General features: G+C 44.5%; 1 protein-coding gene across 5 annotated transcripts in view; it reads left to right on the plus strand.

Moving 5' to 3' along the window:
- The window catches only part of LOC144806656 (uncharacterized), a 218,776-nt gene that overhangs the window by 16,421 nt on the left and 187,898 nt on the right, over nucleotides 1-14,457 (plus strand). For all 5 annotated transcript variants that reach the window (XR_013605869.1, XR_013605866.1, XR_013605877.1 and 2 more), the window contains exons 2-3: nucleotides 6,644-6,694; nucleotides 8,543-8,661. The gene's annotated coding sequence lies outside the window, so the exon portion shown is untranslated. The remainder of the gene's footprint in view (nucleotides 1-6,643; nucleotides 6,695-8,542; nucleotides 8,662-14,457) is intronic.

Here is a 14,457-nt window from a genome sequence, read left to right on the forward strand (position 1 = left end):
AATCTAAGCAGGCAGCAATTCTTTAAAGCAACAAGCAATGCGAGCGAAGCTCAACGATACCCAAGGAAGACCAGGGAGCGTGGGGAGCGACCGCTTTCGAAGACTAAAAAGTGTAAAAGCGTTTGACCGCTGTGACCATCACATGGACATGGCAGGGAGTCAAGTTTTACGTTATACCCATAGGGAAAACAAAGCAAATATCTTACTGTCCCAGCTCTTAGACGGAATAGGAGGCCTCTCTCCCATTGGGACATCGGTAGTGCGATGTCACTTGGTAGACAATGCTCAGGGTACTCAATGGATATAAATTTTGCGACAGTTTGTTTATTCAATTCCCTTTCTAGTCTTTCCGCGCTATAAAGTGCGTACAATGCTGTCTTTAAAACTTTTTTGTCCATTGATACAGATGTGTTCGAATTAGCAAACAGTCTACCAAGGTTAACGCTTTCCAAACTCTTCACTACCCCAGGAAGCCATGGAATATCCATCCCTTTCTCACAGCAAAGACTCTCATCTATTATGTCCCTTGTGAGAGAAGCCTCGGGATTCTTCCTTATGGATAGCCAAAATAGTGCGGGCGGGCCCTTATGATGTCTTCAATGTATCCTAATTTCAATTTGCCGTGACATGTATACAGAGGGGTGGAGATTGGAGCGCCCAAGAGTTTTCTGCAAAATCTATTTTCCTTTGATTGGACGCAAGAGCATTTTGCAACACCCCATACCTCTGCCCCATAGGTAGCTATTGGTACACACTGGATCATAAAAATCTTTAAAATGGCTGCAATTGTTCCCTATCTTTTAGGGCGGGGAGTCTGAGGATTGAGCTAAATGCCCTCGAGAACTTACTTTTACAATATGCCAAGTGTTCCCACCAGGTGACGTTCACAGCGAAGACCATTCCCATATAAGGGGAAGTAGCAGTACAAGTTAATTTTTGGTCGCCCACAGAGATACAATTTAATGGACATTTCCTTGCCCCACAAGGCATTATAAAATATTTCTTAAATTTTGTGCATATATCTAGGCTGGACATAAAATCTGTGAAACCTCGAACTAAAGTGCATAGTCCATTTGGTGTGCGACCAATTAAAACTGCATCATCTGCATATAAAAGCACTGGGAGAGGTTTGCCTTAAATTCTGGGAACATCATTAGTTAGTGTGATCAGTGATTTATGTCAATTGTTTATATATATGATAAATAGAAAAGGAGCCAGAACACACCCCTGTGTGACCCCTCTATCTACACTGATGTAATTGGAAACTTATCCCCCACCCCCAATCCTGACCCGCGCTTTCAGGTCCGCATGGAGATAGGCCAAAAAATGAACAAGGGTCTCATCCAGTCTATATTCTAAAAGGATGAACCATAGACGGGAACTATTGACAAAATCAAAAGCTGAGGACAGGTCCATAAAAGCTAAGTAAACTGGCGAATGCTGTGTAATAGTGTACTTCCCTATCATCAAATTAAGATTAAGACATTGCTTGTTCGTGCCAACTTTACCCCTGAAACCTAATTGGCATTGTTCTAAAATTGAATTGTCCGTTGTCCAGGTAAACTTTTTTGTGTATAAGCCTCTTTTACGGGTGTTATCTATGAGGGAGATCGGTCTACAGCAACAAGGTTGTGTGCAATCGCCCTTTTTAAAAATGGAAACGATCGTGCTAGTACACCATGTCTTAGGCAGTGGGGCATTGGTTAGATTATTAACAATATTTAACAACAGTGGGGCCCAAAATTCTGGTTTATATTTAATAAGATCGATGGGCATCCCATCAGAGCCTGGAGTTTTATTGCCCGCACTCTGACGTATAGCCGCCTCAACCTCGTTTATTGATAATGAGACTCCAGGTGGCACCCTTTTCATAAAAGGGTCGGATTCAAAAGCAGGCTCTTGGTAAATAGTGGAAAAGTGACTTTCCCAGGTAGTGCTCATTATGTTGCAGCTGATGGGAGTTAACGGTTGTCCCATTGATCTTAACACTTTAATGGTAGTCATAAATATATTCCCATAATTTAAGCTGGCAGCATTAATGATCGCACCCCAGTACTCACCTAATAACTGTTCCTTCCTATTAGCAATAGCCAGCTTATATGGCAACCTTAAGGACTTGACCACATCTTTACACCTAGGGCTTTGAGATAGGCCTTGCGGAGCTTCCTGTTGGCAATTGAGCACTCCTGATTGAACCATCTAGGTTTGCGCAGTACTGTACAAATGGGTTTAGACAGCAGGGATTTAATGGCCCCACTGAGTTCGGTAAAGGCGCTGATAGCCACTGGGTGTGCAACAGGGCCTCTAAACAGATGTTAATAAGATTCATGTTTCCCCTAACCATAGAACTGAATCGGTCTGCGTTATTAATGCCTCGCCAGCCCAGTCTAAGGTTATCTGTGGATGGTGATTGATCCCGAGCACCACATTTTGTCTGAGGCGTTGGAACTGGAGACATCCGTAATGTTATTTGGATTGGGTTATGGTCCCCAAAGATTTTGGCCATAATTTCGGCTTTAAGCAAGCTTGTTTCTAAAGCGGGGGAGATAAAACATAATCAATTGTAGATGAGCAGCCCCTCCCTCTGTGGGCGGTTCAGGGGGGCATTATCTTTTGTAGTTGCATCAATTTCCATAACATTAATTAAGTTAAGGGTGGTCAAATGGTCCATTAGCTCTCTACCCCATTGCATGTTTGTCTGCTGCTGTGTGAATATTCACTTGACCATGACAAAGATAGCTTAGCATTAAAATCGCCCCCCAGACAGATTCCTACTGACTTGAAAGAGTCTTTGGATTTTCCAATAGATGCAATAAAATTAAACACATTTATAAAATGCATATTTGGAACAGAATGAAAATCATTGTTATAAGAATGAATTATCCAAAAGGAAATTCCCCTATTAAATAATATGCCTTGAAAATTATTGTTATCTGTATGTACAGTTTTTATGCAACCCCCTGTCTTAATATTGACCCAGATTGATAAACCCCAAAATGGTCGACCCTGCTTAGGGGATGTTGCTAGGATGTTATGGCACTCAAACCCCACAATATGCAATTCTTTTGTGGCCCATGTTAACTGAAATAAAAGGATACCTTGGTCTTTAATAAGTTGTACCCAATCTAGCTAATGAAGTTTAGAGTACAACCATGAAACATTCCAGCTTAAGATACGGAGGTCTGAACTTGCTGAGGCCTTCGTTTGCATAGGGGGGATACGTGGGCTGTGGGAACAGTACACTCAGTTACTGGCAGGGCAAGAGGTTACCTAATAGCAGGATCAGTATTTTCCTTTCATTCGGATACATGGAAGCTTCTATGCCTTGATAGCCAGTCCGCACATTTATTGCGTAGCTGGTCCCATGACTCATGCTGATCCCTCTTCAAAGTAGGTACTCCTGCCAGTACCAACACATGAGGGCAAGCAGCAGGCCGCAGACTCAGGATATCCTGATTAGCCATTGATACTTGGGGCGGCAGGAACATTAATGCATGAGGTACTAGGCAACCTGTTCTGATTCGAGCCCCTGGGCCTGTTTAACCTATTAGCACCATCCCTGGTGGGGTTGGTATTTGAAATGGTTATTGGTATAGGGTGTGTGGGGGGGAGGAGCCGTTTCTATCTATAGGCAATTGACGCAGCCCCTGGATTGATCGTATATCGGGTGAAGGGTGATTGCGGGAGCAGTAACTCTGGCGGTTTGCCACACAATTTCGGCATCTAAAATACTCATACCAACACCTATGCTATCGATGGCCCTGCTCCCATCAACCTCTTTGATTTTAGCCACCTTTTCCCCCACTGTCCCCTTAAAATGTTTGGCTTCTAAAATAGCCACCCGCCTTCTTATCCATGGTAGATGAAAAGAACTGCTGGGGAAAGAGTCATGACCTCATTCCATGCCAATCTTTGGAGAGGAGCTGTGTCTCCTGGAGGAGGCACTCATTTGTCTCCATGTTATCCAGGTAGGAAATGATGGACCTCCTTTTATTGAGATTGTTGAAACCTCTCGCATTGAGAGTGAGAATTTTCAGTGTGGGCTGGGAAATAGCGTGTCATAGTGAGTGCACCAGCTTTGGCCTGTATTTGGGTCCCTGTGATCCCTCTTCCCCCTGAGCTCCCAACGTCTGCCCGGCCTCCATTGCCGCTTGATCCTCTCTTCAACGCCTTCAACCTGCATACCCGTTCTCCACCCTCCCCTCCCTAACCCCAACTTAGAAACCCATTAACCTCAAATTGTCCAGGGCCCGCCATTCGTGCGTGCGCGTCCTTGGAAGTCGGAATAGTTGGGAACATGTGTGGCCAGTTCCACGTGTCTCTACACTCCCCATGTCTCTACGCTCCCCGCAGACTTCTTTGCCGCCCACCCATCCTTGCAAATGTCACATGTCTGTCCCTCAGTCGTTCACGGTGTCATCATGGGGGGATGTCTCCTTCGTCAATGTCTCCAGCACTGCCAGTCTCTCTTGTGCCATGGTCTTGGGGTCCGGTCTCGTCGCTCGCTCTGTGCTACGCCTCCCGTAGAGCTTATGTCATCTTTCTCGAGGAGTTTTAGTCCGTGGGCCCTCTTTCTCCTCCTGATTGGATTCTCAATGCCCAGCACCTGGCAAGTGTCCTGCATGGACCTGAGCTGGAGGAGTTTGCCCTTCCATATGAAAATCAGCCGGAAATGGTGACCCAAAGAATACGGTATTCCTTGATTTCGAAGACGCGTTGTTGCCACTCGGAACACCCAACACTTTTGAAGGGGTATTAGAGCCAGGTCCTGGTACAAAGCTATGGAGTGGGCCTGATATCTTAGCCGTTGCTTGTCCCTGGCAGCACGTAGTATACACTCTTTTAGTTGAAAGTCTGGAATGTAAGCCAAAATATCCGGTGGGGGCGCCCAGTATGCTCCTGAAGAGACCCTGGAGGTATTGTGTGATGTATGGCCCTTCTTCTTTAGGGGGAACTTCCTTAACGCTGATGTTGTTTCGCCAAGACCGATTCTCCAGGGCTTCTGTGTGTGCCTGGAGATCGCTATGTTGAGCCTTGAGCCGGAGTATCTCTTGCTGTAGATGCTTCACCTCCTCTTCCCTGGCTTGCTCCTGATCCTCGATGGAGGCAATGCGGTCCCCAATGGCATCGACGTCCCGCCTTATCATAAGGCGGGACGTTTATGCCGTTTGGGAACGTGTGGCCTCCATTGGTTATCTCCTTCATCTCCCCGCTATTTCCCTTTTCAGCGTCTGCAAGTCGCCTTGCAATGCACCGAATAGCGACTCTAAAAAGGCGTGGGTAACTGGGGCTTCAGAGGTGTCTGCATCTTCGCTGATTTGTGTCATTGGGGAGAGCCTCCCTTCTCTGCTGCCGGTCATCGGGAGCTTGGTCGGTATCTTTTTTAGATTCTGATCCTTCTTGCTTCTCGCTGAGGACATGGCTGCTATATCTCTTACCACACCACCAGTCTGGCCTGCCTTGTCAGGGGGGTCCCAGCCCCAGTGGGTGGCTGTCATTGGGTTGTCCTCCCGCTGAGCTCCACTAAGCTGTTGCATGATGGTGAGGGCCCTAGGTGTCACTCCCTTTCAGTCTTGTGCGGGCCATGCTGTCTTTGACCGTCTGCTATTGCCCTGCTGGGCATCTGCTGCTTGTTCTCAATACTCTAAGCACTTTGCGCCCGAACCTGCTGTGAATCCCCCTGTAGGCCAGCTGCCCTATCTGGCCCTACAGCACTAGATGTCTTCTAGGACCACTGCGGCTAATTCCTGCATTATGTGCTTGCAGGCCGTGGCCTCCGGTTTCCTCTGACTTGGCAGTCAGCTCCAGAGAGACTGATCCATGCCCGGGCCCCTCATCCATTGGCACCTTGTGATTCTTACAGCGTTACAGTTCATATCTCATTCCCCTTATTGGATGTTGTCATTTTAGTGTCATTTTGTTCAATACACTTTACTTTATTTTTCTATTTCATTTTTTTTATTTTTTTTATTGTTTTGCATTTTGACTTTTATTTTTTGGTTTCTACATACATATTTTACATATTACCTTAAGTTAAGCCTGCCTGTTCGGTGCTTAGGTACCAGGGGGTTGATCCTAGGTTAATTGAATGGCTTTGAAAGTTCACTCTGACAACGGTTGTGATTGTTCCACATCTACCGCAAATAATAATTCAGTTTCTTACAGAAACTATCTAACATTATCTGTAAAACAGGCAGTTGATAACCTACCAGGGTTGAAGCACCATGTGGACAGATTGAAATATGGGATGAGTATTGTGTGGCAATAGAATCTCTAAAAAACTTCAGCTTGCAGACGAACTAAGAATTACACTTGAATGTCATAACTTTTTAAAACAAGGTAGTCAGGAAAGTGTGGCGAATATATTGCAGCATTTTGACAGCCCCAAGCAAATTTGAGAACAGACTGGATGTATGTTGCAGAGACGAGTCTGTTCACCCAATGCGAGTGGTGATATCCACTTTGCTAATCTGCCTGAAGTGATGATGCTGCTGACAGTAGCGTGTCTGCTAAAAGTGATGGATTGACTGGTGGAACTATAAAGCCAAATAAGAGAAAGTTATCTTCCGACACCGCAGTCTTCGTGACTGAGACCAATAATGCTGAAGACTCTGAGACTCACAGCAGTATTTTCTCCTTTCAGAGCGTTATTGCTGCAGATGGAGTGAAGCCAAGAAGTAAGCACATTACTAAGGTACCAACAACGTTTAATATTATTAATTTGTATTAACTGTTTCTCTTTTACAGCATTTGGAAATGCATTTTCTTATTTTGTTGCTTTTTGGTTCGTTTTTTATTGTAGACTGTTATCTTCGGTTTAAAGGGAAAGATGTTGTAGTGCGTGACCTTAATGCTGCAGTTTGCATTTCATTACCATCATTTACTTATCCTGGAGAATCTCCAGGGTGGAGGAGTTTTGCTGTTCCAGAGTTCTTTCTTCAACTTCTGGGCAGTTGTCACTCTGTGGCTATCTGTGGTCCTGTTTCTCTGCTCTTCTTGTAGTAGCTCCTATCAGAGTTTCTTCCTCCCGCCAACGATAATAAGATGCCAGGCGTCACCCAGCGCTCAACACAGCCTGTGATGGGCTACGTCTATCTGCTCGGCGCAGTTAGAGCGGGGATAAAGTTCTCCGGACCCATCAGGCTGTGACTGTAACCTAAAGGCTTAAGATGAAATGAAGAGCTTACCTCCTTCCTGAGTGGCTCCAGACTGCTGTGTGTACACCCGATAGCTGGCAGTACCCTGGAGTATGTATGTATAAATCAGATTATGTTGGAAGTAACCTGCAATATAGTGGCACGCAGCACCCTGCCATAGAGTAGGATTTCTCATAGTATTTTATTTCCTGACACATTAATGGAGATTGTCTTTTAACTGGCAGAAGAACAACACTGACCATACATTTTTTCTGGGGTTGTCTTTAAAATGACGTACACATTAGGAATGGCATTTCGTTCTGCTGGAATAATAACACAAGTTATCTTGCACTCTGCTATGATGTTGCATAGATTGTTGGCTGCAATGCATTCCATGTTTCATTCAAACGTGCTTTCTACAGGGCACATATATGATTTGCTGCTGTAGAGATATAATGGTCCTGTGTACTGTGGTAGACTCCGAAATATTGAAAAACTTCATGATTTCTCTTTCAGCACTTCATAGTAAAACCTTTCAATTTTTGACTCAATCATTTGGCAGAAACATAACTTTGTACCATTAAAATAGTTGTGATGGGGAACATTCATGTGGGGTTAGGACTGGCTCGATCAGAGTGCTTGCTGACTTGGAGGAGCATGGAGTTGACCACCTTGCCTGGTCCGGTGTGGAGCCAAGCCAGCGATGCTTTGCTGCAGGCTCATTTGCCCTGATAGCTGGTCAACAGTTTGAGGAGGAGGAGGTGAAGAGCTGGCTAAGTGTGCCATGAGGCTGGCAGTTCAGTACATCCCTGAGAAGTGAGCTTTGAGTTGATGTAGTGTTCCTTTTATACCACGTGCAATTCACCCTCTCCAAAGCCTCAAGAATTCCTGGGTGTGAAGGGCGGCTGATTCTGATTGGGTGCTTGATAGTTTTCCAGAAACTCATGTTCTTGATTGTTCATGTTTGTCAGTAGTTAATGAAACACGCCCAGGGGTTTTATCTCTTCAGTTGACAGAAGCTGCAATAAAAGTTTCTTTGTCGTTGCAAAAAAATATGAATCGCCAACGAGCCTCTGTAGGTCAAAGAATGGAAGGGCTGGGGAACTGTCAGTCATCTCACTGCTAAGCAGAGCAGTGTCATGCTTCACCCTCACTCAGGCCTCTGATTTTGACCAACATCACTTAGAACACTGGGACTTTAGAGACCATCCTTTTAATGAGAAAAACAAAACTACAAGTCCCATAAGCAATAGTGGCGGAAGGTGTCACGCATGACCTGGGACAACATCTGATTCAGCACACCCAGTTCCATTTTTTAAGTATTTGACACAATATTGAATTTATAACCTTTGTTTTTTATGGTCATGAGTCACCAGAATACTAAAAACGTGTCTTTTATTTTCAAGGTCAATTAAGTAATGGTCACCAGCTTGGAAGCTCTTTTAAATCTTCAGTATTTGTCATTGATCTCCACGTGTGGCTGGTTTGGGTCTGCCCCCTGCATCGTTCCCGATAACTCGCACAGGTAAGGAGCTTGTAGCAGCAACATAAAACAGTCAAATCACTGTATACTGTTTTCGGAGGTTCAGTCCCAGCGACATTATCTGTAACTGAACGCAGACACCCTAGGAAGCATGTGCTTTTAATACAAGTTGCGTTCGCTCACCTGAAGGTGACATGCTTCATCATTGGGTTATACTCCTCACCAGGCCGGCGCTACAATGCCTGGCAGGCACCACTAGAGAACACTTTGTCTCACATCTTTTATTAACTACGCCGGATGAGCATAGTAGGACAGAGGATGTTGTGTCATAAGATGTGAGATTGCTGACGTCTGAATATAAGATCAACTATCGACCAGTTGTCACAATATAGTTAACCCCTTCGCTGCGGCGGCTATTCGGCCGCATCGCTAAGGGGACGGGGGGGCCGCGCAGCGCTCACACGCTGGTGACGGAAGCGCTTCGTCACCAGCCTCGGGTGAGCTGTGCTTATGACTGACCGGTTCCGTCATGGCCCTGACCGCTCAATAGAACGCGCAGCACAGGCGCAAAATCAGCGCCGCGCAGGAGCGTCGGACAGGCCATGAAGGAACCGCTCCGTCATCAGCACAGCGACACCGCGGCTGATGACGGAGCGGTTCCGTCATCTGCTTCGATGCGGTTAATGTGATCTTCCTGGTCCATGTTGAGATTAAAAACAGTGGCAGAGAAATTGAGGAACTAATGGCCCCTATCACTGTGTGAAAGTGTCGAACACCTATGGACCTGCTGGTAAGCTAGGGTCTATACCTCAGGTCAACTTTTCTCATGCCTTGTGTAGTCATGGAGCAATCTGTTGGCATTTCATCAGGACCAAATATGGGAAAATGGGTAAATGTGACCTAATCTTCTCCACAGCGTGAGGAGCTCTGTAACTCAAAGCCCTGCACTGTGCATAGGTGATAAGGTGCCTATTACCATATTACTACCACAGGTGAGCGCTGTCTAACAGAGTGCACTAGATACGGTAACCCTCCTAAAATTCAGGACATATTGACTTATCCAATAGCGAAGACGCCACATCAAACGGCACCTGGTTTGAAAAGCACATGCTTCCTAGGGTGCCAGCGTTCAGTTAGAGATAATGTCTGTGGGACTGAACCTCCAGAACAGTATTCTGTGAGTTGATTTATATAAAGAATGTGTATTCTGGACTGCCATTTTCCTCGTCATCTCTTATGATATGTAAAATAAAACACAACACACTTGGAGGGCTACACATCTATCATACATTTAATGCAAAAATAGCAAAAGGCCAAGCAAACTAACAAGTGACAATTGTCTTTGCAATGGACGAGAGCATCCACCCTAAAGCAAGTTGGAGTATATAATGCTAATGCTACACAATGTATTTTTATACACTTTTCTCCTAATACAAGTCAATGAAACATGAACACGTGATAGAAACAGTTACTGAAACAACACTAATGAGTAGGAGGCAGAATCTTCTCTCGAGAGGAATGTGAGGAGTCCATGAGGTGCAGATCAAAGATACACAGACAAGCTACAGAATTCACTGTTTCTGGAAATAACACTTCTGTTTGTCAGTATTCAATTTACTACAAGATGCAGGAAAGTGTGCTGATGGACATCACTAAATAAAATGGTTCTGGGCCCTAATAGAATCATGTAACTTTGCAGGCATATTAAGGCGAACAGACACATCTAATTAATATAAGAATATTGTAATTTGGTAATTTAATATATCAATGCATGTTGTGGCATTCATGTGAAACCAATTATCGGTATTAAAGAAACCAGTATATCCAGTTATGCTTTCTCAATTCCGTCTTCCTAGAGGCCACCACTGCTGCTATCCAGCTGTCTTCAGCAGTGCCTCCTGTGACCTGGAATCCTGCATTTAATCAATACCGAAGGTCGTCAATGCTTCTAGCCAACTCCGGTCACTGGTGCCACTCACACCCCCACCACCCTTGGGCCTGTTATTCTTTTAGCCAGCTCCAGTCAGTAGTGGCCCCTTGGGCCTGTATGTAAGCCTACTAGCCAGCTCCTGTTAGTACTGGCCCCTGGGACCTGTTGTCATTCTAGCCAACTTGAGTCATTAGTAGCACCTTGGGACTAGTGATCATACTAACCAGCTTCAGTCAGTATTGGCCCCCTGAGACCTATTATCCTGCTAAGTAACTCCAGTCAGTAGTGACCCCTGTACCTTAAATCCTGCTAATATTCAAAACCAGAGGTTAACTCTACTGCCAACCAGTTCCAGTCAATATTGACATGTATTGTTACCCTGCTTGTCATGAATACCAGAGGCTAGCGTTGTTGCTAGCCAGCTCCAGTCACCAGTGGCCCGTCACATATTATCCTCAATAGGATCAATGCCCAAGACCTGTGCAGCTGCTAAACTGCTCTAGTCAGTAGTGACCTCCCAGACCTGTTATTCTGCATATAATCAGCAAGGCTTCGGCCCTAATAGCACTCACCCCACATCCTTATGGTATATTAGCAATGTAATTTATTTACTTACATCATACGGTAGGTACCGCACTATATCACATGATCCCAAAAACAAAGAAAACCAAAATTTGCCTAACCGTTCAGCACTCCACCTTGTCAAAAATGACGAAATCACACCAAGCACATCACATGGCACACTCAGCCACAACATGACAAGATACCACGGCTGGGATTTGAGGCCATTAATCCTCTGTTCGAGGCATGTATGCTGTAGATGCACATGCTTTGCATACTCCTGCCATCCTGTGTTGAGTTCGGATGTTTGCAAGTTGTTTAATTATTACCCCTAGATTTATATTCCGGGGTAAAAATTACCTGCACCACTCCTTCTTTTTGATCTGGGTTATTTAATTTAAATTGTTGCAGGCTATTTTCACCTTGAGCATGTTCAATTAACCTTCCATTATGATTACTAACAGTTTGAGACCATGATTGTCGATGTTTATGTAACTGCTTCGTTTCGGTTCCCAGATCTTGTGGTCATTTATTATCCTTCCAGGTTTTTAACAAATCTCTATTCGTTTCATCCCCTCTGATACTCTCCCTCTTTGCTCTATTTGTTTCCAATTGTGATGGCTTATTTCCATTTGCAGCATTTCTAAGGACTGAATTTTCCCATTCTCTATCATTTTTTATACTATCAGCTTGATTGTTCAGGCATTTATTTTTCATAACTGCTTGTACTTCCGATAGATCCTTATTAAATAGAGGGTAAAAGGGTTTTGTTGGAGACATTTGTTTACTCTAACCTTAACAATTTGATATTTGGTCATGGTTATTTCCAGTGTTCAATCTCACTTTATCTGATGCAATTGTATTTTTTATACTTTTAGAGGCTTTATTTCTTGCTTTCCGTTATTTTTTCCTCTCTCTTTTTGATAGATGAACTTCTGGAGCTACATCTGTCATTGTGGATTATGTCGAGCATAGGTTTATCACTTCTTGATCTTTTGTTTTATCATCTATTTTTTCTTTAACAACAACAGTATTGTCTTTCCATTTTATTCTATCTTTAGAGAGGCAGTCGTTCTTGATGGTTTGAATTCCCACATTAGGAAAATTCCCTTTTACAACGTCAATTATTGTTTTTAAAATATCCGGAATGGTAGCTAGTTTGTTAATTAGAGGGGCACAACTACACTCTGCATACGTAGATATTGGCTGAGATTGTGCCCTTACTATTAGATTATTTTGCGTTATCTTCTGCTCAATTCCGGTAACAGAGGATGCCATAGCGCCCGAGATCTATTTGGACCTCCTTTTTGTTGGACTGATATGTTAAAGCTTCCAGAGTTAATTGCGAGGTTTTGAAGAATAAATCCCAAATTGCTCCTGCGTTCCCACTTCCTGGTGCCTGAGTACCTGGGCTATGATGTTGCCCATTTATGAATGAGAGGTCCTTATACTCCTCTTTCTGTGGTCGTTGAAAATCATGTCCCTCTTCACAAGAATTAATGAATTGTGGACTACTATTCAAAACGTGTTTTTGATACGGAGTACTCCAGCGCTGCAGAGTTTCTGGGTTGCTGTTGTATTCATCCTTATTAATTTGAGATCCGTTATTTTGATTACATTTCGGCTGGTCCTGTTTTTTAGCTGAATTTATTTTAGACAGAGTAAGATCCGATTTCAGTGGGGTATTGGCTTCCCTTATGATTTTCCCCCCACCATTTAGTTAATTTGGAGCATCTTGCTCTCGTTGATTTATTTGGCCCAAATAAGATGGTTCCCCTATCCCGTTAGCTTTTCTGATTTTTACTTGGACTTCTATTGGCATTGGCTGCCTAGTTTGTAGTAAGTGCCGAGTATCTCCCATTTTTAGATTTGTGCATTTTGCGTCCTCTTATTGTGAACGACCAGTAAGTGGAATAGTTAACATCTCTAGGTCTGTTATTTGACCCCTTTGGTTGACTTGGTCCTTAGTTGAATTTGACATTTGTTCGACTTCAGCTTCAGACTCAGGGTGGCCTGGTTCACTTACTCCTTGCTTAGGGGATATAATATTTGTTCTACTCAGTGTTTTAATTGGAGTTTGAAGTTCACATGGGTTAGTTAGCATTGTTAGCATAGCATCATTTGGATCTTTCATAAAATCAAACTTTGACAGCGACTATCCCAGTTTCCCAAATGTATGGACCTTAGATGATTTAAAGGACTATGTGTCACCTGCCTGTTCTAATATTGTTGTTTGTTGTATTTTTCTTTTCCTTTTGATAGGAGGGAAAGGTGGCCGCTCCTTTCCTGAGCTCATAATACACCCTCTAAGGTGAAGAAGTCTTGCTCTTTTCAGAGAATCAAACGGGCCAGTGACAAGACCAAAGGGTGCTTTGATAGGACAAAAACACCACCAAATACCTCCAAGGGAAAACACCCCCAAAGCACACCTCCGTACAGAATCCGCCGGTACTGCTGGTTACCTAATTAGTTAATTAATTAACCGATTGATCAACATCCGGGCACCGGGTAGGGCTGTAGTCTAGGCATACAGAGTAATTCAGGGGCCGAGGGGTGCTTTAAGAGGGTCTAAGTCTATTGTCACTTTCCTCTTTCCATAATTTCTCAGATTTTGTATTACAGACTTATTACAGACTCCAATGGCTCAGCGACTTAGGGACCGATCAATCTTAGCTACTCGCCACACGCCACACACCTCTTGCCACTTGTCACTCACCACTCACTGTTCATTGCTTGTTCGTTGCTATTCATCGCTGACAAGAGTACAAGGGAGAATGCTGGCAATCGTTCAGGAGCAAGAGCGGAATCCAGAGCCAGTCCCACTACAGACGGCAGATGTAGGCACTTCCCTCCACTGCTCGGCTCAGCTCTGCTCTGCTCAATACTTAGTAAATACGTAAAATCAGGTGGCAGGCCAAGGTTCCTCTGTGATCCTCTGTTCTCCTCTGTGCTTCTGTGCGCTGCTGCAGCGGCCGCACCAGCAGCACCGCAGGCCAAGGCTCCTTTGACCCCTGCAGCCGCCGCGCACGAGCAGCACTAGCAGCGCCTTAGCACTGCGGTGCCGGTAGCGGCCTTTCCTGCCCCCACAGCAGATTTGTAGAACTTAAAGCGCCCATATAACAGGACGCGGGTGAAGCGGGAGAAACCTTCGGGAGCGGGAACTGGTCACAAAACAAACCCGGGCAGTCGTCCCAGGCTCCGCTCCGCTTGCTCGTCAACTCCTGCTCGGCCCTTCAGCTCTACTCGGTACGCTCTGCACTCAATGCCGAATCACAGGCCGACAACGACTGTGAACGCCAACAGAGGGAAGAATTGTGTGTTTCCCCCAGTTAGTAAAAAACCAGCAT

This window comes from Lissotriton helveticus, chromosome 1_2, assembly GCF_964261635.1.
Source record: "Lissotriton helveticus chromosome 1_2, aLisHel1.1, whole genome shotgun sequence".
Taxonomy (NCBI): Eukaryota; Metazoa; Chordata; class Amphibia; order Caudata; family Salamandridae; genus Lissotriton; species Lissotriton helveticus.